The sequence below is a fragment of the Oryx dammah genome, unplaced genomic scaffold (assembly GCF_014754425.2).
Source record: "Oryx dammah isolate SB20612 unplaced genomic scaffold, SCBI_Odam_1.1 HiC_scaffold_19, whole genome shotgun sequence".
NCBI classification, from domain to species: Eukaryota; Metazoa; Chordata; class Mammalia; order Artiodactyla; family Bovidae; genus Oryx; species Oryx dammah.
Window position 1 is genome coordinate 35,454,561 of NW_024070203.1, and position 17,097 is coordinate 35,471,657.

The window sequence follows — 17,097 nt, forward strand, 5'->3', positions numbered from 1 at the left end:
AAAAAATTATGTATATAATATACATAGGGCAGGAGGAGAAGGGGACAACAGAGGATGAGATGGTTGGATGGCATCACTGACTCAACGGCCATGAGTCTGAGCAAGCTCCGGGAGATGGTGAAGGACAGGGAAGCCTGGCCTGTTGCAGTCCATGGGGTCGCAAGGAGTCGGACATGACTCAGTGACTGAACAACAATAAAGGTTGGAATAAAAGCCTAACCAAGCAAATGTGAGTGATAACGACAATCATAAGTTGGCTAATGAACCCTTGATCAATTTTAAGCCCTAGCAAGTTTACCTGGTGATGTTAATTGTTGTTGTTTAGTTGCTATGTGGTTGTTCAGTTGCTAAGTCTTGACTCTTTGCAAGCCCATGGACTGTGGCATGGCATAGTCATATTAATACATAAAGTTAATTGTATCACTCTCTAAAACATTGATATGTCTCTGGGCAACAACATTCTGGTAACAAAAGAGGTATCCCCAGTCAGTAATGTGTGGCAGACTATTGACCTTTGTGACCCTTGTCAGAGAAGATTCGAGATAGAGCCTTTCCTAAATCTAGCTGGACCTGGACCGGCCCCACACTTTCTCCAGGGAAGCACAACAATGATTAGGATGACAAAGTAAGTCTTTTGAGAAACACTTCCTATAGCAATTGTGAAGCATTCAAACCAGTGGGGATTCATTCCACTCTGCCTCCTCCTTGTAAGGATTAGTGTCCCTTTTGATGTTGCCTGTAACCATTGTTCTTGGCTACATTGTCTTCCTCACAGCCCTGGTGAGAGAAAAGGAAATAGATTTGAGGGTCAAAGAGGTTAGCTTTGCAATTTCAACAGCTTACTAGACCTACCAGCTGGTGTAAGCTTCTGTTTCTTTAGTCTCTTTCCTCCATCATTAAATTGTGTATAATATCTACCTCACAGGAATGTTTTGATTAAACAACAAAATTGTTAGTCGTTTAGTTGTGTCCGACTCTTCGTGACCTCACAGACAGTAGTCCACCAGGTGTGTCTGGCCGTGGGATTCTCCAGGCCAAGGATCCTGGGGTGGGTAGCCTTTCCCTTCTCCAGGGGATCTTCTCAACCCAGGGATCAAACCCACATTCCCCGTACTGGCGTGTGTGCCCAGTCACTCAGTCGTGTCCGACTCTCTGTGACACCGTGGACTGTAACCACCAGGTTCCTTTGCCCATGAAATTTTCCAGACAAGAATACTGGAGTGGGTTGCCATTTCCTACTCCAGGTATCAAAACCACATATTGACCCAGGGATCAAACCCACATCTCCTGTACTGGCAGGTGGACTCTTTACTGTCTGAGCCACCAGGGGACCAACTGATTAAACAATACACCATCTATAAGGTAAAAAGCTCAGTGACTGGCATATAGAAACTGCTCAATAAATCCTATTTCTACCTATGTTTGAAGGGCTTCACTGGTGGATTAGTGATAAAGAAGCCCCCTGCCAATGCGGGAGATGTGGGTTTGATCTCTGGGTTGGGAAGATCCCCTGGAGAAGGAAACGGCAACCCACCCCAGGATCCTTGCTTTGGACATTCGATGGACAGAGGAGCCTGGTGGGCTACCATGGCGTTGCAAAAGAGTCAGGCGTGACTGGGCAACTAAGCAGCAGCAATAACAGCTTGCATTTGAACTTTCAGGGGATCTGAGCAGGAAGGTCGTGAAACAGCCTCACTATCTGGTTCTGCCTCCACTCTGAGTGATAACTATGTCTCTTGTGTACGAGGAAGGCTTTTGAAAAAATACCTTGTGTGATGTACAGAATATTATCCATTCAATGGGTACAGGACCTAAAGAGTGGGTTGCAGGTGACCATCTCTCCACTGTCTGTGTGAACTCATCAGCTCCATGATGCACGGTGCACGGAGAGGACTGCAGTGCCAGGCCAGGGATGCCTTCTTGCAGAGGTGCCAGTGATGCATTTAGCTGCACATTGTTTTCATTTGTATTAAATAAGGTGAACACATCTGGCCCTTGCCTTGTGTCAAAAATTCTTTTTCCCCTGGAATCTATGAACAAAATCAGTGGTGTCTTTTGTTTGTTTGTTAAAGATAAATAACTTTCCAGACTTTGCAGCTGTGCTATCCACTAATTTCTATTTTAAAAATTTCGATTAAGGACATTAGGGAAAAAAAAACCCCACACTAAAATTTTAAAAAAGATGTGAACAACATTTAAAAATAGTCATGGGGTATGTATGGAGGTGGTGTAATGTTTTCCTAAATAGCGATGTGCTTAAAATAATCTAGAAAAAGACTTGATTAAATATGCAGTGGACAGAGTATGAAATTAGGTGAGACAATTCCTAGGAGCAGTGTAAAAATAAGAAATCACTGAAGCTGTCAAGTCACTGTTATTCTTCATTTTATCGGTAGATGGCACCCTTCTCCTAACTTCAAAGCTTTTATTTACACTAAGGTGTAAAGGACAGATAAATCCATTACAACAGTAACTAAGTCCTCTTTGGGTCTCAGCTAAATACATACATACAGTCTTATAACACTTAACAATACTTGCACATAGAATGAATTGCATGGCTAAACCAATATTTTAAGAACAATAAAGAATTCTACTCCTGTATTTTACTTGAATATATATGCAAATTCACTTTCCTGATTCATCTCTTGGTGATTCACAAGCATAGTCCCAAATATCCTCCTCTTTCCAATACTTTAAATTCACCCTGAGCCTAGTGGGCTATATACTCCATAGGGTCACAGAGTCAGACACGACAGAGCAACTTCACCCCAGGCCTCTTAGTCCAGACAGATGACTCACCTACTATTTTATCAAAAAGATTAGTCCCTTCATTTTTTCCATTCATTTGTTTATTCAATCCACAATCATTCATTCACTGCCTACTATATGATAGAAGGGGCTTTCCTGGTGGCTCAGCAGTAAAGAATCTGCCTGCCAATACAGAAGATGACACAGGTGCGATCCCTGGGTTGGGAAGATCCCCTGGAGAAGGAAAGGGCAACCCACTCCAGTATTCTTGCTAAGAAATTCCATCGTTAGAGGAGCCCGGTGGGCTACCGTCTATGGTATCGAAAAAGAGTTGGATATGACTTAGTGATTAAACAAAACAACAAAGATATGCCAGATACTGCTAAGTTCAGAAGGATGCAAGATATATGGCTTATGGGCTTTGCCTTTAGCTCAAAACTTATTTGGACTTTCTAGGTAACACTAGTGATAAAGAACCCACCTGCCAATGCAGGAGACATAAGAGATGCAGGTTTGATCCTTCAGTGGGGAAGATTCTCTGGAGGAAGAAATGGCAACCCACTCCAGTATTCTTGCCTGGAGAATCCCATGGATAGAGGAACCTAGGAGGCTATAGTCCATGGGCTCGCAGAGTCAGATACGACTGAGTGACTGAGCACCAAAACTTATTTGGAGGAGACAGAATTATTATAATATTATGTACTACATAACTTACCACAATAGTAGAGATATTTACTTGATGTTATAGGAGCCCAGAGAGAATGGACCAAATCCACCCTGTGGCAGGGAGTGGAGGACACTGTGGGGGATTGTCAGCAGTACCTATGGCTAGTCCTGAGGGATAAAGAGGAATTGGTTCAGCAGACATCTGGGCACAGGTCCATCTAGGTGAGGAGGGTTGTGGGTAGAGGAATGGAGATGAGACACATCATAGATGTGAGGGTACTTTTCTGAACAGCTCAACCCTAAATGCTACCAGTGGTTCTTGGTCCTGGGTCCATATCAGATTACTCGGGGACTTTCTGAAAAATAACAATCCCTGGACTTCATTCCCAGATATTGCTCTTTAGTAGAAACTAAAGTTGTGTCTGACTCTTTGCGACCTGATGGACTGCAACCCGCCAGGCTCCTCTGTCCATAGGATTTTCCAGGCAAGAATACTGGGATGAGTTGCCATTTCCTTCTCCAGGGAATCTTCCCAAACTAGTGATCGAACCTGTGTCTCCTGCATTGGCAGGTGGATTCTTTACCACTGAGCCACCAGGGAAGCCCCTAATTCCTAGATAGTCTTCTTTAATTCATCTGGAGATGCCTAGGTGCTGCTATTTAACAAAATAATTCCCCTAGGTGATTTTACCAAGCATCCAGTGTTGGGAAACACCATTTTTGCTGCAGAGAGTGATGGAAAATGACTCAAGAGGGTAGACATGAAGGTTCCCAGTTTACATCTGGGATGCTTGTTAAATGTGGAGATCCCGGATTCCCTCCCAGGAAACGTAACAGGTTTCAGATGAATGTGCTAAAAGTGGTCAGAGGTTGTGTCTGAGAAATGCCAAAATATATCAGGAAAATCTTGAGTGTCTGGCTAAGGTGTGTGAACTTTCCCTGTTGTCACTGTGATACCATTTGTGAGGTTTATTTTGTTCTGTTTGTTTTTTTAGTTTGTTTTTGCAAGGGACTGGGATGGTTTTGAAATTGCTTTTTCAAGGAGCCAGCATGGTGGTCTTGAGGGAAGGATGGTATTTAAGGAGACAGGGAGATAGTGCAAAAAGCTCTTATAGAACTCCAGCTGGGAGGATAAGAGCCTGCCCAAGGGTGGTGGCAGTTAAGGATAAAGGTCTGGATGTAGGAAGGGGTAGATGTAGAGATACCTGGGGCACCAAATTGCCAGGACTTGGTGATGAGTAGCAACAATCTGGAATCAAAATTCCCCAGAGAAATAGCAACAACCTCAGATATGCAGATAATACCACCCTAATGGCAGAAAGTGAAGAGGAACTAAAGAGCCTCTTGAGGAAGATGAAAGAAAAGAGTGGAAAAGGTGACTTAAAACTCAACATTCCAAAAACTAAGATCATAGGATCTGGTCCCATCACTTCACGTCAAATAGATGGGGAAAAACGGAAACAGTGGCAGATTTCATTTTCTTGGGCTCCAAAATCACTGCAGATGGTGACTGCAGCCATGAAATTAAAAGATGCTTGCTCTTAGAAGAAAAGCAATGACAACCTCGACAGCACATTAAAAAGCAGAAACATTATTTTGCTGGTAAATGTCCACTTAGTCAAAGCTATGGTTTTTCCAGTAGTTATGTATAGATGTGAGAGCTGGACCATGAAGAAGGCAGAGCACTGAAGAATTGGTGTTTTTGAGCTGTAGTGCTGGAGAAGACTCTTGAGAGTCCCTAGGACAGCAAGGAGTTCAAACCAGTCAATCCTAAAGGAAATGAACCCTGAATATTCATTGGAAGGACTGATGTTGAAGCAGAAGCACCAATACTTTGGGCACCTGATATGAAGAGTGGACTCACTGGAAAAGATTCTGATGCTGGGAAAGACTGAGGGCTGGAGAAGACAGAGGATGAGATGGTTGGACCGCATCACCGACTCAATGGATATGAGTTTGAGCAAACTCAGGGAGATGGTGAAAGACAGGCAAGCCTGGCGGGTTGCAGTTCATGGGATCGCAGAGTCAGACACCACTTAGCGACTAACACTAAATATAAATCATACCGCAGATGAAGATGTAAAAGATTAGTAGAAACCTTAGTGAAATAGCTCCAGGAGACCCGCAGGCGGGGCTCTCACGCCCTGTGACAGTAGCGGAGCCAGACAGGAAAGACTCAGCCAAAGACAAGCCATGTGCTTACTGAATCCCTCCCCACTTCTTTCCCCCTCTAAAAAATCTCCCTTTGCCTGCAGGGACGTGCTGTGGTTGCAGACCCCAAGTTGCAAGACTCTGTGGGTCCCGAATAAGACCCTCTTTGCTTGAGAAGCATCGGACAGTCTGTCCACTTCAAGCCTTCATCCTGGTGGCCCACGTGGGGTCCAGAGAAGACCCCTGAGGGTGCCGGGCTGGTGAACAAGAAGGTCCGGGAGCCACGTGGAGCCCATCAAGCTCTCGGCTTCTCTCAAGGACCCTGAAGCTTGAAGGTAAGTCTTTCTCCTTCATCCCAGCCCCCACCCTCTTTGCGTTTGAAGCTCTCTGGGCTTAATTTGGGATCTTTAAGGTTCTGGTTTTTTTTTTCCGGGTGCAATCCTTCTGTATGAGTGTACTTGTTTGGTACTTTGGTCTGATTTTTTTTTTCTTTTATTATTTATTTTTGGCTGTGCTGGGTCTTCATTGCTGCACGTGGGCTTTCTGTAGTTGTGGTCAGCAGGCTTCTCATTGCCGCAGCTTCTCTTGCTCTGGAGCACTGGCTCTAGGCTACTCCAGCTTCAGTAGTCTTGGGGCAGGAGATTAGTTGCTCTGAGTCATGTGAGATTATCCTGGACCAGGGATCTAACCTGTGTCCCCTGCATTGGCAGGCGGATTCTTAACCATTGGACCACCAGGGACATCCCTGGTCTGATTTTTGCAGTATATGTTTCACTAAAACCATTCCCATTCAGCTGTTCAGCTGTTCCTTTGGAAGAGGAGCTGACCTATAGGAATTGCCTGAAAAGCCCAACTCGGCTCCTCTGGAAACTAGCTGTTCCTTTAGAACTGGCTGTTATTAGCCCTGAAGGTTGTTTGGGATGTTTGAACTGTTTGAATTGTCTGAGCTGTAAACTGAGCTGTTTAGATTGTTTCAAAATTATTCTTTTACTCTAGGGGGGAAAAATGAGAAATGGGATACTAGTTATCTAAAGAGTTTGAGAGTGTACCCTCTGCAGGGATTCCAGCTGATTTTATGGTTAAAAACCATAGTCCTCTCTTGTGCCCTTTTCTAACTAAGCAGACCCACCTGACCAAAGGAGGTTAGCACATCAGTGGTCATGATGGGGACCTTGGAAATCCACAAAGCTAATTTTCTTACAACCAGATTGGACCTCTAAAAGAAGATCAACCCTGAATATTTAATTGGAAGGACTGATGCTGAAGCTCCAATACTTTGGCCACATGATGCTAAGACCCGACTCATTGGAAAAGACCCTGATGCTGGGAAAGATTGAGGGCAGGGGGAGAAGGGGGAGACAGAGGATAAGATGGTTGGATAGCATCACTGACATAATGTATATAAGTTTGAGCAAACTCTGGGAGATGGTGAAGGACAAGAAAGCCTGACGTGTTGCAGTCCATGGGTTGTAAGGAGTCGGACGCGACCAAGCGACTAAACAACAACAGTTCCCATCAGAAGTAAATTCTCTATTGTAACTGATTGATGCAGTGCATTCCTAGGTATCCAATTGACAAATTACCTATTACCTTTTTGCCTTCACTTGGGAAGAAAGACAATTCTTTTGAGCAGTAATGCCTCAGAGTTTTGCTGAGAATCTTCCAATTTCTCACAAATCCTGGAGGGTGATCTGGATAATATAAAGTTCCCTGGAGGTTCTACTTTGTGGCAATATGTACCTGATCTTGCTGCTTTGTTCTCCTTCTGCAACCACCTCACAGGGATACAACATCTACTCATGAATTTTAGCCTTAAAGAGACCTTCTGTCCCCAAAGAAAAATAGCAGTTTGCTCACACCCAGAGTGACTTTTTGATGATAGCCATTCTGACAGGTATAAGGTAATATCTCACTGTGGTCCTGATCTGCATTTCTCTGATGGTTTGTGATGCTGAATAGCTTTCCATGTGCCTCTTGGACATCTGTGTATCTTCTTTGGAAAGATGTCTACTTAGGTTTTCCAACCATTTCTTAAAATCAGATTTAAAAAAAATATATTGAATTGCATAAGTGGCTTAAGTGTTTTGGGTATTAATCTCTTGGGTTTCCCTAGTGACTCAGCAGTAAAAAAAAAAATCCTCCTGCAATGCAAGAGATGGAAGAGACTCATTTAGGATCCCTGGTTGGGGAAAATTCCCTGGAGGAGGGCATGGCAACCCACTCCAGTATTCTTGCCTGGAGAATCCCATGGACAGAGGAGCATGGTTGACTCCTCTGGGGTCCATGGGGTCACAAAGAGTTGAACATGACTGAGTGATTAATCCCTTATCGGTCATATCATTTGCAAATATTTTCTCTTATTCAGTAGGTTGACTTTTTGTTTAGTCAGTGGTTTCCTTTTCTGTGCAATGTTTTTAGGTTAATTAGGTCCCATTTATTTTTCTTTTGTTTCTTTTGCCCTTAGGAGACCAGCCAGGGAGTGTGTGTCATGGTGAGAGAGGAATTAAAGACAGGCTGCTGAGAACAGCAACATGTAGTGAGATAGTGTTTTAGGGACTGAGTGTGTCTCTCCTGGCTCCCAATTCGTATGTTGAAATTCTGACTTCTCCCAAATGTGATGATGTTGGAAGTGGGGCCTTTGGGAGGTGACTAGGTCAGGAGGGTGCTGCTCCCATGAATGAGATTAGTGCCCTTATAAGAACAGACACAGGGAGCCCCCCTACCCCACCCTCTCTTTCTATCTCCCTCTCCCACTCCAGTATTCTTTTTTTTTTTTTAATAGTTGTAGAATGGTATCCCACTAGGTTTTTTTTTTTTTAATTGTAGGATAATTACTTTACAATATTGTGATGGTTTTTGCCATACATCAACATGAAACAGCCATAGGTATGCATGTGTCCCCTCCCTCTTACACCCCCTCCCACCCCTCTAGGTTGTCACAGAGCACTGGGCTGGAGCTCCCTGTGTCGTACATGAAACTTCCACTGCCTATCTATTTTGTATATGGTAATGTGTGTGTTTCATTGCTATTCTCTCAAATCCTCCCACCCTCTCCTTCCCCTACTGCATCCAAAAGTTTGTTCTTTATTGTCTGTGTCTCCTTCGCTGCCTTGCACATAGGATTGTCAGTACAGTCTTTCTAGATTCCATATATATATCTTAATATATGATATTTGTCTTTCTCTTTCTAACTTCAGTATGTATAATAGGCTCTAGGTTCATCCATCTCATTAGAACTGATTCAAACGTGTTTCTTTTTATAGCCCACTCCAGTACTCTTGCCTGAAAAATCCTATGGACAGAGGAGCCGGGCAGGCTACAGTCCATGGGGATCACAAACAGTTGGATATGACTGAGCACGCACACACACACCACTCTTTCTACCCTGAATCAAACAAACCCAGGCCCTGACTATGTGGATTGGTTCAGTCAGGCAGGAAGGAGCCTGGGGTGAAGATTCCAAGTATCAGCTGCTAGGAATCCCTTGCAACAGCTAGAGTGGGCGTATCAGGGCAAAAGGGATCGGAGTGGACTCCACTAGCATGTATGATATCCTCATTACCATTTGAGAGACACAGGAGAGAGATGTAAAAAATCATCACCATGGTCACATTACCTGTGAAGGCTTACGAACATAAGCTTTTCTCCATATGACTTTAAATTGTTTTAAGTTTCCCTGTATGTAGTTATGATCCTGCACAATTTGCTTCCCTGCTTTTTAAAGCCCTGGATCAATTGTGAGAAGCACTTCTCAATCATCATAAGAGTTTTTGGAAACATAATTTTTAATGTAATACAAACATAACACTTCTCATCATGATGAAAAATTTAAGAGTAAGTAGTACATATCTGATTTCATGTGCTATTTAAAAAAATAAAAGTCTGGATAGGGCTTGTATGAGTATCCAGGTTGACAGCTGTCACTGGTCAGGAGTGAGCAGAGAGCAGTGGTGCTGGGTTGCTAGGTCCAGATCTGTGGGACATGGAAGGTTTGTTCAGAGAACCTTAGATTTTCTGGTGATGCATCCATCAAGACGGCAAAGTGACTATATTCACAGGCAGTATGACTCAGATGGTAAAGAATTTGCCTGCAATGCAGGAAGCCAGGGTTCAACCCTTGGGTTGGGAAGATCCCCTGGAGAAGGGAACGGGAACCCACTCCAGTATTCTTGCCTGAAAAATGCCACGGACAGAGGAGTCTTGTGGGCAAGAGTCCAAGGAGTCACAAAGAGCTGGACATGACTGAGCAACTGACATACACATATGCCATCAGAATCCAAATTTGCATTTTTATGTAGGAAGGGAGGTAATACAAACAGATAAATATCAGGTGAAGGGAAGGGGTCCATGCCCAAAAGGGGAATTGCCAAAGCATATTATCATGCAACACCTTCTTATTGCTTCAGCAAGAATCCAGAAGAGAGAGTCTTTTAATCCTAGCAAAAGAAACTTTTGGAAAATTAGGAATAAGAAGCTCTTTCTTTACCTTCTGGTATTCCAGTTGTGCATATGATATACATTTGAAATTGCCCCACAGTTGTTTAATGTTCTGTTCTGTTTTCTCCCCTCATCTTTTCCTCTTTGCATTTCAATTTGGGAACTCTCCATTGAATTGTCTTTTAAAAATCAATTTATTTTTAATTGGAGGATAATTGCTTCACATATTGTGTTGGTTTCTGCCATACATCAATATGAATCATCCATTCAGTTCAGTTCAGTTGCTTAGTCGTGTGTCCGACTCTTTGAGACCCCATGAATCACAGCACTCCAGGCCTCCCTGTCCATCACAAACTCCCGGAGTTTATTCAGACTCGCGTCCGTCAAGTCAGTGATGCCATCCAGCCATCTTATCCTCTGTCATCCCCTTCTTCTCCTGCCCCCAACCCCTCCTAGCATCAGAGTCTTTTCCAATGAGTCAACTCTTCACATGAGGTGGCCAAAGTACTGGAGCTTCAGCTTTAGCATCATTCCTTCCCAAGAAATCCCAGGGTTGATCTCCTTCAGAATGGACTGGTTGGATCTCCTTGCAGTCCAAGGGACTCTCAAGAGTCTTCTCCAACACCACAGTTCAAAAGCATCAATTCTTCGGTGCTCAGCCTTCTTCACAGTCCAACTTTCACACCCATACATGACTACTGGAAAAACCATAGCCTTGACTAGACGGACCTTAGTCAGTAAAGTAATGTCTCTGCTTTTGAATATGCTATCTAGATTGGTCATAACTTTTCTTCCAAGGAGTAAGTGTCTTTTAATTTCATGGCTGCAGTCACCATATGCAGTGATTTTGGAGCCCCCAAAAATAAAGTCTGACACTGTTTCCACTGTTTCCCCATCTATTTCCCATGAAGTGATGGGACCAGATGCCATGATCTTCATTTTCTGAATGTTGAGCTTTAAGCCAATTTTTTCACTCTCCTCTTTCACTTTCATCAAGAGGCTTTTTAGCTCCTCTTCACTTTCTGCCATAAGGGTGGTGTCATCTGCATATCTGAGGTTATTGATATTTCTCTCAGCAATCTTGATTCCAGCTTGTGCTTCTTCCAGCCCAGCGTTTCTCATGATGTACTCTGCATAGAAGTTAAATAAGCAGGATGACAATATACAGCCTTGACGTACTCCTTTTCCTATTTGGAACCAGTCTGTTGTTCCATGTCCAGTTCTAACTGTTGCTTCCTGACCTGCATACAGATTTCTCAAGAGGCAGGTCAGGTGGTCTGGTATTCCCATCTCTTTCAGAATTTTCCACAGTTTATTGTGATCCACAGAGTCAAGGCTTTGGCATAGTCAATAAAGCAGAAATAGATGTTTTCTGGAACTCTCTTGCTTTTTTTGACGATCCAGCGGATGTTGGCAATTTGATCTCTGGTTCCTCTGCCTTTTCTAAAACCAGCTTGAACATCTGGAAGTTCACTGTTCACCTATTGGTGAAGCCTGGCTTGGAGAGAATTTTGAGCGTTACTTTACTAGTATGTGAGATGAGTGCAATTGTGTGGTAGTTTGAGCATTCTTTGGCATTGCCTTTCTTTGGGATTGGAATGAAAACGGACCTTTTCCAGTCCTGTGGCCACTGCTGAGTTTTCCAAATTTGTTGGCATATTGAGTGCAGCACTTTCACAGCATCATCTTTCAGGATTTGAAATTGCTCAACTGGAATTCCATCACCTCCACTAACTTTTTGTTCATAGTGATGCTTTTTAAGGCCCACTTGACTTCACATTCCAGGATGTCTGGCTCTAGGTGAGTCATCACACCATCATGATTATCTGGGTCATGAAGATCTTTTTTGTACAGTCCTTCTGTGTATTCTTTCCATCTCTTCTTAATATCTTCTGCTTCTGTTAGGTCCATACCATTTCTGTCCTTTATCGAGCCCATCTTTGCATGAAATGTTCCCTTGGTATCTCTAATTTTCTTGAAGAGATCTCTAGTCTTGCCCATTCTGTTATTTTCCTTTATTTCTTTGCATTGATCACTGAAGAAGGCTTTCTTATCTCTTCTTGCTATTCTTTGGAACTCTGCATTCAGATGCTTATATCTTTCCTTTTCTCCTTGGCTTTTCCCTTCTCTTCTTTTCACAGCTATTTGTAAGGCTTCCTCAGACAGCCATTTTGCTTTTTTGCATTTCTTTTCCATGGGGATGGTCTTGATCCTTGCCTCCTGTACAATGTCACGAATCTCATTCCATAGTTTATCTGGCACTCTATCTATCAGATCTAGGCCTTTAAATCTATTTCTCACTTCCACTGTATAATCATAAGGGATTTGATTTAGGTCATACCTGAATGGTCTAGCGGTTTTCCCTACTTTCTTCAATTTCAGTCTGAATTTGGTAATAAGGAGTTCATGATCTGAGCCACAGTCAGCTCCTGGTCTTGTTTTTGTTGACTGTATCGAGCTTCTCCATCTTTTGCTGCAGAGAATATAATCAATCTGATTTTGGTGTTGACCATCTGGTGATGTCCATGTGTAGAGTCTTCTCTTGTGTTGTTGGAAGAGAGTGTTTGCTATGACCAGTGCATTTTCTTGGCAAAACTCTATTCATCTTTGCCCTGTTTCATTCTGCATTCCAAAGCCAAATTTGCCTGTTACTCCAGGTGTTTCTTGACTTCCTCCTTTTGCATTCCAGTCCCCTATAATGAAAAGGACATCTTTTTCGGGTGTTAGTTCTAAAAGGTCTTGTAGGTCTTCATAGAACCGTTCAACTTCAGCTTCTTCAGCATTACTGGTTGGGGCATAGACTTGGATTACTGTGATATTGAATGTTTTGCCTTGGAAATGAACAGGGATGATTCTGTCATTTTTGAGGTTGCATCCAAGTACTGCATTTAGGACTCTTTTGTTGACCATGATGGCTACTCCATTTCTTCTGAGCGATTCCTGCCAGCAGTAGTAGATATAATGGTTATCTGAGTTAAATTCACCCATTCCAGTCCATTTTAATTCTCTGATTCCTAGAATGTCAACGTTCACTTTTGCCATCTCCTGTTTGACCACTTCCAATTTGCCTTGATTCATGGACCTGACATTCCAGGTTCCTATGCAATATTGCTCTTTACAGCATCGGACCTTGCTTCTATCACCAGTCACATCCACAGCTGGGTATTGTTTTTGCTTTGGCTCCATCCCTTCATTCTTTCTGGAGTTATTTCTCCACTGACCTCCAGTAGCGTACTGGGCACCTACTGACCTGGGGAGTACCTCTTTCAGTATCCTATCATTTTGCCTTTTCATACTGTTCATGGGGTTCTCAAGGCAAGAATACTGAAGTGGTTTGCCATTCCCTTCTCCAGTGGACCACATTCTGTCAGCTCTCTCCATGGGTGAACATATTTTCCCTCCCTCCCAACTCCCACCCTCCACCCCATCTTACTCCTCTAGGTTGTATCAATCCATCTTTAATTTCATTGATTCTTTCTTTGGCTATATCTAGTCTACTAATGAGCCCACCAAAGACATTCATTTCTGTTAAGGTGCTTTAAGTTCTATCTTTTTTTTTTTTTGATTCTTTCTTAGAGTTTCCATCTTTCTGTTTGCATCACTCTGATGAGTGTTTTCCAACACCACCAACTGCATTGGGAGGACTTCTACACTCATAACGTTTCCAACATCAGATGTGTGTGTGTGTGTGTTTTATCCCCACATAGAGCAGTTTTCCAGTTCTCAGTGGACACTGACTGAGTGTCTTATAAATAGACACAGTTCTGACACTATGCACCTGGAGCTAGCATCTGATTCTACAGGTTAGGGCTCAGTCCCATAAGACCGACCCCGCTTCAGATGCCAGTTGTAAGCACAGGTTGTCACCAGTGTTTCTGACCTACTGGCTTGAAATAGGAAGTTCCCATGCCTCCTTTTTTCAGTTTGATTAATTTGCTGGAATGGCTCACAGAAGTCCGAGAAACATTGACTTACATTTATGAGTTTGTTATAAAGTGAAAGTGAAGTGAAAGTGTTAGTTGTGCAGTTGTGTTTGACTCTTTTGTGACCCCATGGCCTGTAGCCCGCCAGGCTCCTCTGTCCATGGGATTCTCCAGGCAAGAATACTGGAGTGGGTTGCCATTTTCTTTTCCAGAGGATCTTCCCGACCCAGGGATTGAACCTGGTTCTACTAGATTGCAGGCAGATTCTTTACCATCTGAGCCACCAGGGAAGCCCTACAGAAGTCAGAGAAACACTTACACATTTAAGTTTATTATAAAGTATTTTATAAAGGTTACAGATGAAGAGCCAGAAGAAGAGATGAATTGAGTAGAGGTGGGAAAGGTTCTGAGTGCAGGCGCTTCTGTGCCCTTGGGACTGGGGGTGCCCATCTTCCAGCCATGGAAAGCATTCACCAACAGGGACACTTTCTGAAGCCTGTCCTTCAGGTTTTACAGAAACTTCATTACATAGGCATGATTGATTGTATCACTGGCCATTGGTGACTGATTCCGCCTCCAGCCACTCTTCCCTTCCCAGAGGTTGAAAGTTCCAGCCCTGTAATCATGATTGGTTCCCCTGGCAACCAGCCTGGACCCTCGGGGACTTTCCAAAAGTCCCCGCATTAATCTAAACTCAGATGTGAGTGAAAGGGACTTGTCAGGTGAATACTAGGACACCCACTTTATCTTTATCGCTCATCACTTAGGAGTTACGAGAGTTTTAGGAACTCTGTGCCAGCACTGGGGAAGAGGAATGTGTATGTCTTAATACCAATCACAGTATCACAATTACCTATTTGTGCATGTTATCTACTATTTCCATGAGAGCCCTTAATATATTAACCTATTTATCGTAAATTTCTCGCCCGGTAATGTGAATATCTGTGTCATATGTGAGTCTGGTTTCAATGATTACTATGTCTCTTCAGACTGTGTTTTTTCAAAAAGCATGCTTTGAAATTTTTGGTTGAAAGCCAAACATGTTTTATTGGGTTCTGGGAATGGGAGTAAATAGGCTTTTGGTGTGAGGGTCTTTCCCAATGATCCTTCTTCCCAGAGCCAGGAAGGGATCTTTCTCAGACCTTTACTCTGAGAACCTGCTGGGATTCCTGGAGAAAAATCCCATTGAAGTGTGAGGGATCTTTAAGATTTTAGTTTTCAAAAGTTTCTTGTTGTCATGCTAGTTCATCATCATTGTTTAGTTGCTTGGTCATGTCTGACTCTTTGCAACTCCATGGACTATAGCCCACCAGGGTCCTCTGTCCATGTGATTCCCAGGCAAGAATACTGGAGTGGATTGCCATTTTCTTCTCCAGGAGACCTTCCTGACCCAGGCACTGAACCCACATCTCCTGAATTGCAGGCAGATTCTTTATTATCTGAGCCATGAGGGAGGCATATCTATAACTACCTATATTGTTTCTTTTAAAAGATTCTTTTCCTTTATAGGTATTACAGAATAGTCAGTATAGTTCCCTGTTGGTCCTTGTGGGCTATTTATTTCATATATAGTTGTGTGTATATGTTAAACTTCTAGGTTGTAGCAATGTGTCTGGTACCACTTGAAATTCTTTATAACACATTTGCAATGACATTTTAAAAATATAAATTTATTTATTTTAATTGGAGGCTAATTACTTTACAATATTGTATTGGTTTTGCCATACATCAATATGAATCTGCCATGGGTGTACATGTGTTCCCCATCCTGAACCCCCCTCCCACCTCCCTCCCCATCCCATCCCTCTGGGTCATCCCAGTGCACCAGCCCCGAGCATCCTGTAACATGCATCAAACCTGGACTGGTGATTCATTTCATATATGATATTATACATGTTTCAATGCCATTCTCCCAAATCATCCCACCCTCGCCCTCTCCCACAGAGTCCAAAAGACTGTTCTATACATCTGTTTCTCTTTTGCTGTCTCGCATACAGGGTTATTGTTACCATCTTTCTAATTTCCATATATATGTGTTAGTATACTGTGTTGGTGTTTTTCTTCCTGGCTTACTTCACTCTGTGTAATAGGCTCCAGTTTCATCCACCTCATTATAACTGATTCAAATGTATTCTTTTTAATGGCTGAGTAATACTCCATTGTGTATATGTACCACAGCTTTCTTATCCATTCATCTGCTGATGGACATCTAGGTTGCTTCCATGTCCTGGCTATTATAAACAGTGCTGCGATGGACATTGGAGTACACGTGTCTCTTTCAATTCTGGTTTCCTCAGTGTGTATGCCCAGCAGTGGGACTGCTGGATAGTATGGCAGTTCTATTTCCAGTTTGTTAAGGAATCTCCACATTGTTCTCCATAGTGGCTGTACTAGTTTGCATTCCCACCAACAGTGTAAGAGGGTTCCCTTTTCTCCACACCCTCTCCAGCATTTATTTCTTGTAGACTTTTGTATAGCAGCCAAAGAATTAATCTCAAAAATATACAAGCAACTCCTGCAGCTCAATTCCAGAAAAATAAATGACCCAATCAAAAAATGGGCCAAAGAACTAAACAGACATTTCTCCAAAGAAGACATACAGATGGCTAACAAACACATGAAAAGTTGCTCAACATCACTCATTATCAGAGAAATGCAAATCAAAACCACAGGGAGGTACCCTCTCACTCCAGTCAGAATGGCTGCAGTGACATTTAAAAACCTATATGTTAAGGGTATTTTAGTATTTCACTGCAGAAAGTGGAATTATTTAAAGCTATGGATTTCTACAGAATATTCTTTTTCAAACTTTTAACTTTTTACTTTGTATGGAGTATACATGATTAACAATGTTGTGATAGTTTCAGGTGAACAGCAAGGGGACTCAGCCGTACATACACCTTTATCTGCTCTCCCCCCAACCCCTGTCTCATCCAGGCTGCCACATAATATTGAGTAGAGTTCCCTGTGCTATACAGTAAGTCCTTGTTGGTTATCTATTTTGAATATAGCAGCATGTTCCCAACCTTTCCCAAACTCCCTAACTCTCCCTTCCCTGCAGCAACCATTAGCTTGTTTTCTAAATCTGTGAGACTCTTTCTGTTTTGTAAGTTCATTTGTATCATTTCTTTTTAGATTTCACATATAAAGGATATAGTGTGATAGTTCTCCT

General features: G+C 42.7%; 1 long non-coding RNA gene across 1 annotated transcript; it reads left to right on the forward strand.

Annotated features, from left to right (window-relative positions):
- Nucleotides 1–8,618: 8,618 nt before the first annotated feature.
- Nucleotides 8,619–16,277, forward strand: LOC120878591. The gene is made up of 4 exons (XR_005724586.1): nucleotides 8,619–8,693; nucleotides 13,581–13,593; nucleotides 13,811–13,816; nucleotides 16,255–16,277. It is a non-coding gene; the product is annotated as an uncharacterized LOC120878591 (long non-coding RNA).
- Nucleotides 16,278–17,097: the final 820 nt, after the last annotated feature.